This window comes from Salmo trutta, chromosome 36 (assembly GCF_901001165.1).
Source record: "Salmo trutta chromosome 36, fSalTru1.1, whole genome shotgun sequence".
In the NCBI taxonomy this organism is placed as follows: Eukaryota; Metazoa; Chordata; class Actinopteri; order Salmoniformes; family Salmonidae; genus Salmo; species Salmo trutta.
In genome coordinates, this window is record NC_042992.1 from 28,761,133 (window position 1) to 28,777,414 (window position 16,282).

At 40.8% G+C, this 16,282-nt stretch overlaps 1 non-coding gene across 1 annotated transcript; it reads right to left on the bottom strand.

Annotated features, from left to right (window-relative positions):
- Positions 1-13,338: 13,338 nt before the first annotated feature.
- Positions 13,339-13,412, bottom strand: trnaa-ugc (transfer RNA alanine (anticodon UGC)). Its single transcript has one exon. It is a non-coding gene; the product is annotated as a tRNA-Ala (tRNA).
- Between the last annotated feature and the right edge of the window lie 2,870 nt (positions 13,413-16,282).

Genomic DNA, 16,282 nt, shown 5'->3' on the forward strand with positions numbered 1-16,282 from the left:
AATGAAGGCACAGATATAACAATGAGCTATTTGATGAAGGCACAAGATGGGAGGACAAAGATGGTGAATACATGAAGATACCGGTAGTTCACTGAGGCTGTTTACCGATGAAAAAAATATTATTCTTCGATGAGGTTTAATGGAGGTTGGCATCCAATAAATGTTGCATTACCGCCACCTACTAGACTGGAGTACAACTCCCTTACACTTTGCTTGAATAAATAAATAAACACATACCCTACCATCTAACACCACACTCATATTTATTTTATATAACAAATAACACCACCCTACTCCACTATTTAAATGTATTTAGTCCTACCACATGCCAACAACCTGAAAGGCTGCGACACCACCACTTAACACACCCAATTACTTCTCTGCAGCTGCCACCACAACCTCAATTTTCTGCAACTTACGTTCCATCCCTGCAGTACAGTTGATAACCATTGCTATAAATGCTAAAAATCCAATCTCACTGAAACATATATCACTTGTTGGCCAATCCATATGTACTGGTACAGATCTACTACTCACACCACTCCTCTAAGGATCCTGCCCACTTTACCCATCTTCCTCTACTTTCTTCACTGCCTCAGCATATGACAACTTCTGCACTACTCTAACCCTGGAAACCTCAACCTGCCTCTCTCACATGGGACATTTCTGATCCCCAGCCCCATGGGCACCCCTACAATTAACACATATCACTATTTTCCTCAATGCTACATATTAATTTGTCTCATGCCCTTCTGCACACTTCTCACACCTGGGAACCTCCCTCCTACACTCTGTTGCCACATGCCCAGAAGCTTGACAACTGTAACAACATAATTTATTCCGCACAAAAGCTGAATAAATTATATATCCTAGCATCACTTTGTCGGGCAAAGACTCCACATCAAAACTCAGAAGAACAGACAATGACTCTTCTGTTTCCCCACTCACGCCACCCTGTCTGTGTCACACCAAATGACGAGCATCACAAACACCGGGAATCTTCCCCTTCAGTTGGTCAACTTTTACATTTACTGCTACCCCAGTAATCACTCCTTTTAATGGCGCCCTTTTCTTGAGAGAAAAACAATTCATATTTCTTGCCCCCATTCCTTTAACGTGGAGCGCCTCTCCCTCTGACCAGCAGAAACACAAACAATTATCACTAGACCACTTCTGGTTACCCTCACCGATTCCACAGCACCCAACTCTGTTTTCACCCACCCGGAAACCACAAATGGATCAGCCAAAGGCAAGGGTCCACTTTTTCCAAAAACTTCACTTCTACTGTCACAGACTCATCTTTATCCTGACCATCGGTGCAAGCCTCGGGCTCCGAGAACTTCACCACACCTGCCCCCTCCAATACTTCGACCTCATTCACCTCCATTTGTCCTCCTGCCTTCAGCTCATTCTGCTTACGCTTTCTACCATTCTTCGTTAACAAACCATCTCCTTTTTTTCCACCATTTTTAACCGACTCATACTCACACTCTTCCTCCCTCTCCCTCGCTCTATTTTTCCCTCCATTCCTCCTCCGTATTCCAAGTATACATCTCCTTATGATAATACTGCACTTCTCCTGACATACATCTTGTTCTTGCCTTCTCAAGAGACGCCATTTAACCGGCTGTCACAATCTCCATACAATCAGCACAAACCCCTCGAGATGTAGCGCTCAACAGTGCATCCTACTAATAAAGCAGCTGCTTCGTCTTGATGTACTTCTTTATCAAAAGCTACCGCAATGCTTTTCCATTTCAAACAAGCACGCTCTTCCAACCAATAAATTATCAAAACGTTTTCAAATTTGGCAACCTCTCCTCTCTTATTTGGACCATTTGGCGCTGTGAAGTTGTACATTTCCATGCACGCTTCCTTGTGATATTTTAATCTACCGAAAATGCGCTTGCCACCCAAGGGTAGATTAAAGGGGGTGGGGTGGGGGGTGTTGATGGAAGGATGGATATGGGGGGTGACATCTGCCCTCTTTCTGTTTACCTGTCCCTGTTCTGTATATCTTATTATGTATTATTTATTATTTTTGTATCTGTCTGCTCTTTTATGTTTATATAAGAATTGCATACATGTCTTTTCTACAAAGTACCAATGCACCATTCTTGTGTGTGTTCAATAACAAATATTTCAGTTAAAAAATTATAAAAAGTAATGCCACAGAATACTTTTTTTTTTAACCCCCTTTTTCTCCCGCTAAAGCGCTCTCCTAAACACCCGCCCGCTTAACCCGGAAGCCAGCTGCACCAATGTGTTGGAGGAAACACCATTCAACTGACGGCAGGCGTCTGGCCTGCCACAAGGAGTCGCTAGACTGCGATGAGCCAAGTAAAGCCCCCCTAGCCAAACCCTCCCCTAACCCGGACGACGCTGGGCCAATTGTGCGCCGCCTTATGGGACTCCCAGGCACGGCCGGTTGTGACACAGTCTGAGATCAAACCCGGGTCTGTAGTATTTTATTTTTTTATTAATTATGCCAAGACAGCAGCTACTCTTCCTGGGTTTCAAGCACACCAAAGCATCGACATTAAATATAAAACAAATTATAAAACAGTGAACAATGTTTGTACTGAATGAGCTAAAGATAAAACAGTACATCATATAACATCCCTAGACCACCACATATCCTCAACACAAAATGTTCAATACCACCATACAACAGTATCACAATGTGTGCGTATGCATGTGTCTGTACCTTTGTGTGTGTCTCATGTGTCTGTACCTTTGTGTGACTCTGGAGGCCAATGCCACAAAATTCTAAGCAAATCTTGTATGCTAAATTAACTAGTCTAGCCCACAGCCATATGGCATAGCTATAACATGCTATTCTGATTTATTAGACTGTAGATGTTCCGAAGGTTTGCACCAATAGCTTGTAGGCTATGAGTGGAAGCCAGGAGATGCTAAATGTGTTTATGTTCATAAACGGTCAATTACCATGAGACAGGCAGTTATTTGCTTGACAATCACCAGCTGACAAAATGTCATTACCGCCACAGTACCAATTCTGAGCAAAACGTTTATTTTCTTTTAAAGACTCATTTTAATTTGCATGTACGTGTCTAATCTGTGATATGTCTCAACAGCTCTGCCCAAGGCTTCACTGACTAAAGATCCAGTCACTCTGACCTGTACTGTGCGTTCTCACAGTGACTGGAGCTACCAGCAGTTCAAAGACAGCAGTGACAATTACATTTTAGTCATTTAGCAGACGTTCTTATCCAGAACGACTTACAGTAGTGAATGCATACATTTCATGCATTTTTTTTTTGTACTGGCCCCCCATGGGAATCGAACACACGACCCTGGCTTTGCAAACACCATGCTCTACCAACTGAGCCACAGGGAATACAGTGTTCCAGTCTGATGATTCGACTGCAGCCTCTCACACCATTAGTATAGCTTCTGTATCTGACCAGGGTCAGTACTGGTGTGAAGGGAACAGATTCTCTAGACCCACATCTTCATAACCAAGTGACATGTTTACTCTGACTATAAATGGTGAGTTACTCTCTTGTGTGCGACTTTTTGTCATACAGTTGGACATTGAGTCAATGTTGAGTCAATCATAGACATGTCATGTGTCAGTAGGCTATTCTGCCTCACTGAACTTTGATCAGTTACTCATCAAGAGGACATATCAGGCAGCAGATTCGATAGATGTTTTCCTGTTGCATAACACCCTTTTCTTAATTCCAAAAGATGATCGTCCGACAGCCACACTGAAGTCCGGCCAAAGGGCTGTATTCACAGGCGGCACAGTGACACTGACCTGTACAGTCGAGTCTTCTGGGTGGACAATCTACTGGTACAGACACAGCCAAGGCTCTGACCCAGTTACTATCACTGGATACTCCTACACAGCCGAGTCAGTGTCTCAGATGGAGGGCAGTACTGGTGCAGAGCTGGGAGCGAAGACCCTGCCTACTACACCCTGTACAGTGATCCAATCCAGATAAATATTAATGGTGAATCTGAAATAAACTATATTTTTTACCTAAACATGAATGGATGATGCATTTTACTTAATTGTATTGTCTACACATGATCCATTTCCAGTTCTTAATGTAACCTCAAGCTTTTTGTCATGAGTATCGATTAATATATTCAGAATTGTAAAACTGAGATTATTGTGTGTGTTGTGTTTGTACAGACAGACCCAATGCTGTTGTGACCTTGTAGTCTGACTGGCCCCAGATATTCAGTGGAGAGATAGTCATTATTAGATGTAAGAGACTGGGAGTATAAGTGGTATAAGGACAGGATGTCCGGCTACTCCAGTACAGAGCCCTAGTACAGAATCAGTCCTGCCAAAATGACTGACAGAGGTTCAAACCCTGGAGACTCAGTGACTGAGCTGTGGGGTTAAAGAGTTATCGACAGGCTGGAGGTTCTTCTGGAACAAGATTGTTCCCTACAGAGAAGAGTAACCTCTTGAGCCCCTATATGACATAAGTAATGTGAATGCAGGGAGGTTCTACACTCTTATCCCTGCTGGTTCTACTTACAAAGGAGGATATGTGTGTGTAGCTGGGAGAGGCAAATAGCTAACTTCAGTTTCTCTGGTCAGGAGGTAAGCCTCTATGGTTCTGTCTGCCTGCCTGCTTGTCTATCTCACACTACTGTATCTCAGTTGAAACGCTGACCAAGTATGTCTTTGTATTAGATATGCATCCTCCTTTAGTTTCTTTTACCATAAGTCCCAAGAAAACCCAGCATTTTGCATGGACATCTCTCACATTGAGCTCTGCGGAGAAGGGGGACGCTACTGGATAGAGACTGAAAAGGTACAGACAGAGGATACCTGTCAATGTCTGTCTGACTATAACAAGGGGTCAGTAACAGGGTCCACATGTACCATCAGCTACACACTTGAAGGGGACAGTGGAGTATACTGGCGTGAATCTGGAACAGGAGAGTACAGTACTGCTGTCAACATCACATTGCATGGTATGACTGTTGTACTCCATGAAAATTGTCATTGTAGAATTCAATGCATTATGAGATACAAGCTCAAACGAAATTGTTAAATTGTGTGTGATTTCTGTCTATGACGTCTATAGTGATGTTGATTAATGCATGCCGATTTACAGTGTAAATATATTTTTGCTGTGATCCTGGAGACTGAGGGAGAATCTATTACTATGCGCTGTGGATTTAGATATCAGGACTGAGTACTACAAAGACGGATTACGCATCAAGAATGAGACCACCGGAGAATTTAACTATCCCCATAGTGGCATAATCAGGCAGATGAAAGCTCCTATAAGTGTACGTCTAATGAGAGAGAATAACTAGAGAGCTGGGTGACAGTTGGAGGTGAGAGAACTTATTTGACCACTTGTTATCTTTTCATAATGTCTTTGATAGTCTAAGATTTGTTATGTTAGTGTTAACAATCATAGGTTTGGAGGTGCAACCTTTGCCGGTCAGTTGTCAAGATATTTATTCTATATTTTATCTACAGCAGTGTGTCCACTTCAATAAATAACTTTTTTCTTTGAGTATTGGTCTGATGTTTTGCGGTCCTTAAAGTCTCATCAGTCACAGCTTTTGGATCGTCTTCATCAGTCCCAGTTGGGGGGGATTGTGGGTCTTGTGGCCGCCTGTGTTTTACTGGTATTTCTACTGATACTGCTGTCTTTATATAAATATGTCAAAAGTGAGACCTTTACTAGAATTCAGATGTGCTGGCACTACTAAAAGACTTCTCTGTAATGGGGTACTTTTTTTTAGTATTCCAAAAAATGACAGTAGCAACAATGTTTTTAATTCATGGTGTTCTTATTATTTTTAAAAAGCTGACAATGCTTGCCATGCTTTAAAAATAGTTTATGTCCTAACAAACTCCATGTGGTGATTTGTTGCAGGTACTTGAGGGGGATTGAGGGACACCCCTTCAGAGGAGGAGCATGAGAAAACTAGGAACATTCATGTTTTTATGCATGAACACACACCCACGCAGTTATGCACACACGTACACACACACACACACACACAAATGCACACACACACACACACACACACACACACACACACACACACACACACACACACACACACACACACACACACACACACACACACACATGCATGCGGCTATGAACACACATGCAGCTATATCAACACACACAATAACAGCTTGTACATGAAAGATTTTAAACTTATTTTATAAGCTATATTTTATTGAATTGTGGATTAATCATGGTTTGATTGTGTTGAACTATATGCTTGTTAATATGCTATGCTATGTTTATATGCTATTTTGAGTTTTTTTCCGTTGTGGTCTGAGAGGCATTTGAGAAGAAGTCAGTTACAATTCATATGATGTTTGATATTATCAGATGTTGTGTGGAAGGCTGATGACTCCGGGTTGGTTGCCTCTGACAATGGCACTTGCCAATATCCCTTATAGAGGTCGGGTATAGTGAGGTACTTGTGTGCTCAATATGTCACACCCTGATCGGTTTCACCTATCTTTGTGCTTGTCTCTACCCCCGCTCCAGGTGTCGCCCATCTTCCCATTGTCACCTGTGTATTTATACCTGTGTTCTCTGTTTGCCTGTTGCCAGTTCATCTTGTCTTGTCAGGTCTTACCAGCGTTCTTTCCCACCTTCCTGTTTCTCTAATTCTGTTTCCTAGTTTTTTCCGGTTCTGCCCATTCTGCCTGCCCTGACCCCGAGCCTGCTTGCCGTCCTGTACCTGCCTGACTCTGCCCTGATCACGAACCTCTGCCTGCCCTCAACCTGCCCTTTACCTGACCCTGTGTTATAATAAATTATCTGAGAACTGTACTATCCGCCTCCTGTGTCTGCATCTGGGTCATATCTTGAGCCATGATACAATAAGCTTAGTAATATCATCATTTCTAAGCAGCATAGGGTAGAGGTAAAATGTTGAAATGGAGATTTCATCCTGACAAAACCTAGGCATGATGTGGAGTGTTTGGTTTCAAAGTCTTTTTTAAATGTATTTCATTTATTATTACGTAAACTCAACCTTTTCGTGGTTCTTGCATCAAAAATTGCATCAAAATTCACCGTCTGTGGTAATTGGGATAAACATGGACACTGAGAACCCTGTAGAGGCTCTTCAAGGACCACGGTATAGATGCTGTATATAGCAGACAAGTTAGGTAAGATATTAATCACATTCTACCACTGGGCGGCACTAACTGCAAACAGATAGCCAATCGATTGCAGGCAGCCAGAATGGAAACAGTTTTTTATAGTTGAAAATCAACAGAAAGTCTGCACCCAATGTCTCACTAGCCTGTGAGTAATATGATGTTCATTTGGTCATACATTGGTTAATACAATCCCAGCCTTGAAACATTTTGTGGCCATGGAAGAAAATTCAAGATTACAGGTACTGTACCTCACTTGTGTTGTTGATTATTAGTGTTGTGTTGGATAGTCAATCACTCAGCTCAATCATAGTCTAGGCAAAAATAATCCATCAAACACATTTGGCGTTTCATCATAGTGGTCTCTGACTTGTGGCCAGACTCGCTCAGGTGTAACAAACTTAAACTTGAGCCTTTTTTTCAATGGTGAATTGAATGTCATTGAGAAAACAGAAAAGTGTCACAATCCAAAAAAATTTTGGAAACATCCTTTCTGAAATTATAAGTAATCCAATGAGTAATCATCTATTTTTTCTAAAGTATCTGTAATCTGATTACAATATTTTTGCTGGTAACTGATTACAGTCACAGTTTTTTTGTAATCAGTTACTCCCCAACCCTGGTCTTATTCATAGTTTTACTTTCTGGTTGATGAATTGCATCCCACAGGGTTTGCCATTACGCAACAGAGTGTAAATCGTTCCAACATGACAAGTAATTTGGGTGGATACAAGGACCTAATAACAGTAAGCAAAGGCTCCAAGGCTTTGCGACAGCAAATACAACCTATTATAGATGGATTAAAAAGCAATTTTACATGCTGGTGACAAGCTACATACGTCAAAAAAATTCCATGTGTCCTCCTTTGCCACACAACTCCCTTCCCTTTTGAAGCACAATTATAAGAATAGGTTAGGCAAAAAACGAACGTCAAGGTGATGTTTGTTTGTTTATAAACAGATCCTAATCAATGACAACATTTGAAATTGAGTTATCAAGAAGTTTAAGTTCAATATAAAAGAGCTGCATTATAACCAAAGATATTAAAGCATTTTGATTGAAATACTGAAAATGCTGATTTTGAATGATTTTGAAAATCACTTTTTCTGTTTTAGTCTAACTGAGAAAACACAAAATCAGAGTACAGTGTTGGAAAAACACCTATTTGGTTAGCCTTCTCAAGTCTCAATTGCATGCATTCCTCTCTCCTCTGTCTAAAATGTTATTTAATAATGATATCCGTACACTAACACAACTATTTAGCTATTCCAATAATAAGTTCTGTCTGACTCTGGCATCATAACTGAGAAGAATGGGATAAGTGATGCTTTTAATCATCATTTTATCTCGGTAGTCTTTTTATTTGAGAGAAACAATTATAGACTGATCATTTCTTTGTCAGTGGGCAAACGTACAAAATCAGCAGAGGATCAAATACTTTTTCCCCTCACTGTACCTTGTCCATAATGTCGAGGCCTATGGTATTTTCATTGAAAATGTAAGGAAGGAGGATGGTACATGTGATCTGCATAACATACCAATACCAATTGACATACCTTTGCGTGCCACCTCGTCTGCATACTTGCAGACACAGACACAAAAGTGAGTAGTTCTGCACCCAATACGGCTAGCCTTCAACATATGCTTATAGCCTACATATTCTTACCTCTTTCTTGATTGATATCCATTGAATTGTGTCCATTTTCTGTTTTAGAAAGATTTACCTTAAATTGAGGAGATCTTAAAATGTTTCAGTTAAGTGCCTGCACCAGCTATCCTTCCAAATTCAAATGTTTCAGTTGGGCAGTTAGGTTCCTGCAAGACTAAGGAGGTTTGTCGAGGGTTCTTGGAAGAACCTTTTGGTGGCAATTTTCAGTACCAAGAACCCTAAGATTCTTGAAGAACTTTGAGGATCTTAGAAGAACCCTTGTTGAACCCCTTATTATTTGAGTTAATCGGCTTTATTACGAGTGACAATTTTTGTACTCATTACTGCATTCTCTACCAGAAAGTTGGTTGGCCCTCTTTGATGTCACTTAGGTTGATACACGCTATGTTTTCATGTATAAAGCCCTTTTACAAAAGGTCCCACTGTACCTAACATCCTTACTAAACTTTAGACATACGAGTTACCACACCCTGTCTCAGGGATGGCTAACTCTGGAAATTCCTTTGGTCTCTACTGAGTTAGGTAAATCAGCTTTTAGTTTTTTTGCACCTTATTTGTGGAACAATCTTCAAAATGTTGTTAAATTTGATGTTCTGGTGCCTCTAGGGTAATTCAGAAAGCTGATTGAGGACCTTTTTACTGATGAATGTGTTTGTTTTTTACGACCATGTTTTTGTTCCTGCTCGCATTTTCAATTTATGTTTTAAAGTGTGTATTCTCAGTAATTTATGTAATTCAGGGCTCATCTGTAAATGACACCTTGGTCTCAGTATGACTCCCAGATAAAATAATTGTTAAATAAATTGCAGCCCAGCCAATGATTTACACAAGTGTCAGGACACATATAGATATCATTTTTAACAGATCCAATTCAGTGTATTGTGTGTTCAGGTCAAACAAATGTCCCTTGAGTTGAGGTATGATTCACCTCTCACTCAGTTTTATCACGGCCCAGCCTCAAACCCACGTGGCAACTGAGTTAGGTTTACCCAGATAAAAGACTGGTACCTCACCCTGCAGATGACAAATTCCACTCACCATTGAAAAGTCCATACTTGAGAAGTTAAATCATTTGTATAATATATTTGGTTGAATTTGTTTAAATAGCCTGATTTTAATCATCAAGATGGTACGACCTTCGAATAACCTTTTGAGGACTACACAATGCATTTTAGTGTTTGCCATCTCAGGTAAGAAAACTCATTCAGTTAAGTAAACACAACATTATTGTTGCTTTATGGAAAAAGGAAGGAGAAATGTTTCTGTAGCTAGTAGTTGGAAAAATGTCACACTTGACTACATACATAAAATGTATCAACCCCTACAAAAAAATTGACTGGTGATTGTCTTGGTGTTGATTCAGGTATATTTGATTGATTTTAAGCGGGAAAAGATGCCCTACTTTCTGTGACTTGAAAATACAATTATTTTGAAATATATCCATAATTCAATTCAATCTACTTTGGTTTGGCTTATTTGAGCTAAAAGGACAATGGTCCTTGTATACTGTAGTCTTAGTCCCAACCCTAAATGCCTTGCATATTAATGACAGTGATGGAATCGCTCGAGTGTTCTCTACACTCAGATCTCCATGAGTTGAGCATCCCACAACAACTAACTAGCAAAGTCAATCAAAGTGCAAACACTTTTGAGAGGGGTATTGTTCTTCAATTGATGTCTGATGCGAATAGAGTAATCTAAACTAAAGAGTAATGAGGATAGAGTAATCTAAACTAAAGAGTAATGAGGATAGAGTAATCCGGTACACATTGAATTCTATGTCGGGCATAAATGAGTGTTTGTATAGAGAAGTTTCCTTTTATGACCTCTACAGGCCTGAATGTTAAATACAATTATATTTTACTTTACGGGTTTGTACGTGTCCTCTTACAGGTAGGAATGTGATACAATATACAGTATCCCCAGAAAAGTATAATTCCATCCAACTTTTGAAAGCGCAGGTAATGCGTTCAGATTTATATCACCTGAAGCATGCGCACAAGATGAAAATACATGCACAAGACATATGCATACTTGCGAAGAACGTGTTTACATGGTTCTCCGCATGCATCAGGTGATAGAAATCTGAAAGCACTACCAGCTCTTTGACAAGTTGATGTAATTATACTTTCCTGTGGATATGTTGTCTCACATTCCTACCTACAAAAGGACCAACCGCACAGACAACTGGTAAAGTAAGTCAAAATACAATTTTATTTAACGGTCGTCAGGCTATCTCAAACTATACAGCCAACAGCTAACTCTGTGTGTGCACAGATGTAGGATCTTAATCTCTTTTGCTGCTGAGAATTTTCCTGCACTTTACCTTCCTGACTTTATTGTCCCCATAAGTCCATTTTATTGCAGTATCATGTACACGTTTAAAGTGTCGTTTAAATACAGGAGACAACAAATTGTATTTATTTATTTTTATTTAACCTTTGTTTAACCAGGTAGGCAAGTTGAGAACAAGTTCTCATTTACAACTGCGACCTGGCCAAGATAAAGCAAAGCAGTTCGACACATACAACAACACAGAGTTACACATGGGGTAAAACAAACATACAGTCAATAATACAGTACAAAAAACAAGTCTATATACAATGTGAGCAAATGAGATGAGATAAGGGATGTAAAGGCAATAAATAGGCCCCGGTGGCGAAGTAAATACAATATAGCAATTAAAAAACACTGGAATTGTAGATTTGCAGTAAGTGAATGTGCAAAGTAGAAATACTGGGGTGCAAGGGAGCAAAATAAGTAAATAAATACAGTAGGGGATGAGGTAATTGTTTGTGCTATTTATAGATGGGCTATGTACAGGTGCAGTGATCGGTGAGCTGCTCTGACAGCTAGTGCGTAAAGCTGGTGAGGGAGATAAGTGTTTCCAGTTTCATAGATTTTTGTAGTTCGTTCCAGTCATTGGCAACAGAGAACTGGAAGGAGAGGCGGCCAAAGGAGGAATTGGCTCTGGGGGTGACCAGTGAAATACACCTGCTGGAGCGCGTGCTACGGGTGGGTGCTGCTATGGTGACCAGCGAGCTGAGATAAAGCGGGACTTTACCTAGCAGGGTCTTGTAGATGACCTGGAACCAGTGGGTTTGGCGACGAGTATGAAGCAACAGTGGTGGGTAGAGTATGGGGCTTTGGTGACAAAACGGATGGCACTGTGATAGACTGCATCCAATTTGTTGAGTAGGGTAGAAAGAGGAGGAAGGGAAGCGCTACTAAGGTACACAATAGTAAATGTTGGTAGACAGAAGGTGCTCTTTGGTAAAAGGGGTGAGTTGGTCTTCAAAAAGAAAGGAGGACCAAGGCACTCTTCATATAATTGATTAAAATGCCTTTATTAGTATGGCATGTTCAATAGAAACAATGTTTATAAAAATCTGACGCGTTTCGGCTGCATGGCCTTCATCAGGGTGTACAAAGAAATAATGCAATGTTCTCTTTTTAACAGCTTTTCACATTAACCCTAATTTGAAGAGGGAGTGGTTAAAATTGATTGGACACAACTAGTAAGCAATAGTATACACACTTTAAAGTGAAATACTGTAGCTATGTTATCATAAAAATGTAACTCCAAGCTAGAAGTATCAGAGCACTTAGAAAGGTAGTTCTAACCTAAAATATGTCTGGGAGAAGTGTCAAGAAAAAGAAAACAATATATTCCATAGTACACTCGAACACAGCAAAACATGAACAACAAGAGTCTAAACATAGCTGAGGGCAATTGAGCAAAATTGTTGAGTAGGGTGTTGGAGGCTATTTTGTAAATGACATCACCGAAGTTGAGGATCGGTAGGATGGTCGGTTTTACGAGGGCATGTTTGGCAGCATGAGTGAAGGATGCTTTGTTGCGAAATAGGAAGCCAATTCTAGATATAACATTGGATTGGAGATGTTAGATGTGAGTCTGGAAGGAGAGTTTACAGTCTAACCAGACACCTAGGTATTTGTAGTTGTCCACATATTCTAAGTCAGAACCGTCCAGAGTAGTGATGCTGGGCGGGCGGGCAGGTGTAGGCAGCGATTGGTTGAAGAGCATGCATTTAGTTTTTCTTGTATTTAGGAGCAGTTGGAGGCTACGGAAGAGAGTTGTATGGCATTGAAGCTCGTCTGGAGGGTAGTTAACACAGTGTCCAAAGAAGGGCCAGAAGTATACAGAATGGTGTCGTCTGCGTAGAGGTGGATCAGAGACTCACCAGCAGAAAGTGCTACATCATTGATGTATACAGAGAAAGTCGGCCCAAGAATTGAACACTGTGGCACCCCCATAGAGACTGCCAGAGGCCCAGACAACAGATTTGACACAATGAACTCCAATTTGACACACTGAAATCTATCGGAAAAGTAGTTGGTGAACCAGGCGAGGCAATCATTTGCAAAACCGAGGCTGTGGTGATTGACAGAGTCGAAAGCCTTGGCCAGGTCAATAAATACATTACATTTTAGTCATTTAGCAGACGCTCTTATCCAGAGCGACTTACAGTAGTGAATGCATACATTTCATACATTTTTTCCTCGTACTGGTCCCCGGTGGGAATCGAACCCACAACCCTGGCGTTGCAAACACCATGCTCTACCAACTGAGCCACACGGGACCGAATACGGCTGCACAGTATTGTTTCTTATCGATGGCGGTTAAGATATCGTTTAGGACCTTGAGAGTGTCTGAGGTGCACCCATTACCAGCTCTGAAACCAGATTGCATAGTGGAGAAGGTACGGTGGGATTCGAAATGGTCGGTAATCTGTTTTTTTAACTTGGCTTTCGAAGACCTTAGAAAGGCAGGGTAGGATAGATATAGGTCTGTAGCAGTTTGGGTTAAGAGTGTCCCCCCCTTTGAAGAGGGGGATGACCGCAGCTGCTTTCCAATCTTTGGGAATCTCAGACGACACAAAGAGAGGTTGAACAGGCTAGTAATAGGGGTTGCAACAATTTCGGCAGATAATTTTAGAAAGAAAGGGTCCAGATTGACATTACACAATACATAACAGTTACAGACACAGCAGGAAATGCAAACTTGTCGTGTCTTCAAGATTTAAAAAGGCTTCTAAAGTGTGTAATGGATTTGCTTGATTTGCCCTCACATAAAATGTATCAACCCCAACAAAAAGTGTCCATTTAATTATAATAAATGTAATAATTCACATTTCCTATTGCAGCAGGATTATTTTCTTGCTGTAGCAAACTGGCTCAAATTAAGACTCTACATCTATCTGTAAGCACTTTAGGCTCCCTCAAATATCCTCTGACTCCCAAGATGAAAGTTGGTCCACCTCACACTCATAGCCTTAATTTGTCCACTTAAGTAAGGTGTATCTTTTTGCTTCTCACAGGTGCCCTGTCTGCCAGCTTCTTTCGAGTGCCCCGTTCAGTCACCCCAGCGGGTATGAGCACCACCCCCACAGCAAAAATGGCCTACCAGATCTGCATGGAGATCACCAATCGGGTCTTCAATGACTCCCTATTGAGTCCAAATTCTGAGGACTACAAGAAAATGTATGACGAGGTCAACCAATTGGTAAGCTTGAGAACCATGCCTTGAATTAAACAATACCACTATACCACAGCAAGGACCTATGGGCTGTTCTGGCTCGGACAAGGCTTACTTGTCCACGGCTTACATGTCCAAGGCTTACTTACTTACTTACAGCAATTATCACAGCAGGAATGATCTCTGAAAGGGATGGTCTCATGACAATGATGGAAATGGTGGACTAATGTAGTATTTTGCAGCTTGCTGAAGTCTACGGGTGTCGTACGTGCTCAACAGGATCCGTTTATGAGGGAATTGCAACAATGACTTTCAGGTACAGTAAGCTTGACTAAATCACCTGGATCCTAGATCTGCTTTTAAGAGGATGTGTTACTAAAGTATAAACACTGTATTTATATCTTTCCTTTACTTAGAAACGTCAAATTATGACTTGGAATGACTTGTCTAATCTAAACTACATAATCTCGTAAAAATTATAGCTTCAATGACGCAATATCCTTAATGTTAAGTTTTTGTGGGTTAGAGTAGAGACACAAACTTTGAAACAAAACAAAAACATTGAAAATGGCTGTGCCTCACGCAGGGCCAAACTTATGATCTTCTGGTTTGCAAGCCGTGTTTAGTGCCCGCAATCCACCTGATCAAGTTTGGGTGTTGGATTTGTTATTATACTGTATTATCTTTAACTTTCTTAATTTTCTGAATCTCATCTTTCACAGTCATGGATCAGTGATAGCAAACGCTACCATAGTTTTCTACACAGAGGCTATCAATCAATGGGTGGTCAAGTATCTCTTTCTGGAAAATATCAAAGCCAATCCTTCTGCCGTTCTCCAGATAAATTCAAATTATACCGAATGTAAGACATACAAATATACCAATTGTATTTTTACATAATGTAATATTTATTGATTCATTACTCTGATTGAATGTTTTACCTGAGTGAGTTCCTCTTTTCTCTGTTCAGTTCAAGCAACACCAGTACCAGCCGTGGTTCCAAACATAACCATCCCCACCACACCTACTACAACCATAACAAATACGACTCCCATGACTACAACCACTACTACTAACCAGCCAACAACCACTACTACTAACCAGCCAACAACCACTACTACTAACCAGCCAACAACCACTACTACTAACCAGCCAACAACCACTACTACTAACCAGTCAACAACCACTGCTACTAACCAGCCAACAACCACTACTACTAAACAGCCAACAACCACTACTACTAACCAGTCAACAACCACTACTACTAACCAGCCAACAACCACTACTACTAACCAGCCAACAACCACTACTACTAACCAGTCAACAACCACTACTACTAACCAGCCAGCAACCACTACTACTAACCAGCCAACAACCACTACTACTAACCAGTCAACAACCACTACTACTAACCAGCCAACAACCACTACTACTAACCAGCCAACAACCACTACTACTAACCAGTCAACAACCACTACTACTAACCAACCAGCAACCACTACTACTAACCAGCCAACAACCACTACTACTAACCAACCAACAACCACTACTACTAACCAGCCAACAACCACTACTACTAACCAGTCAACAACCACTACTACTAACCAGCCAACAACCACTACTACTAACCAGCCAACAACCACTACTACTAAACAGCCAACAACCACTACTACTAACCAGTCAACAACCACTACTACTAAACAGCCAACAACCACTACTACTAACCAGCCAACAACCACTACTACTAACCAGTCAACAACCACTACTACTAACCAGCCAACAACCACTACTACTAACCAGTCAACAACCACTACTACTAAACAGCCAACAACCACTTCATTGACTACAACTACGAAAGATCCCTCTTTTGACGAAACCAAAGAAGGTCCAATTGGCGTTGCAACCGTCTCTACCACTATAGGCAGTGGGACTAAAAACGATAGTGCACGCAGTACACCCAGTGCTACATCTACGT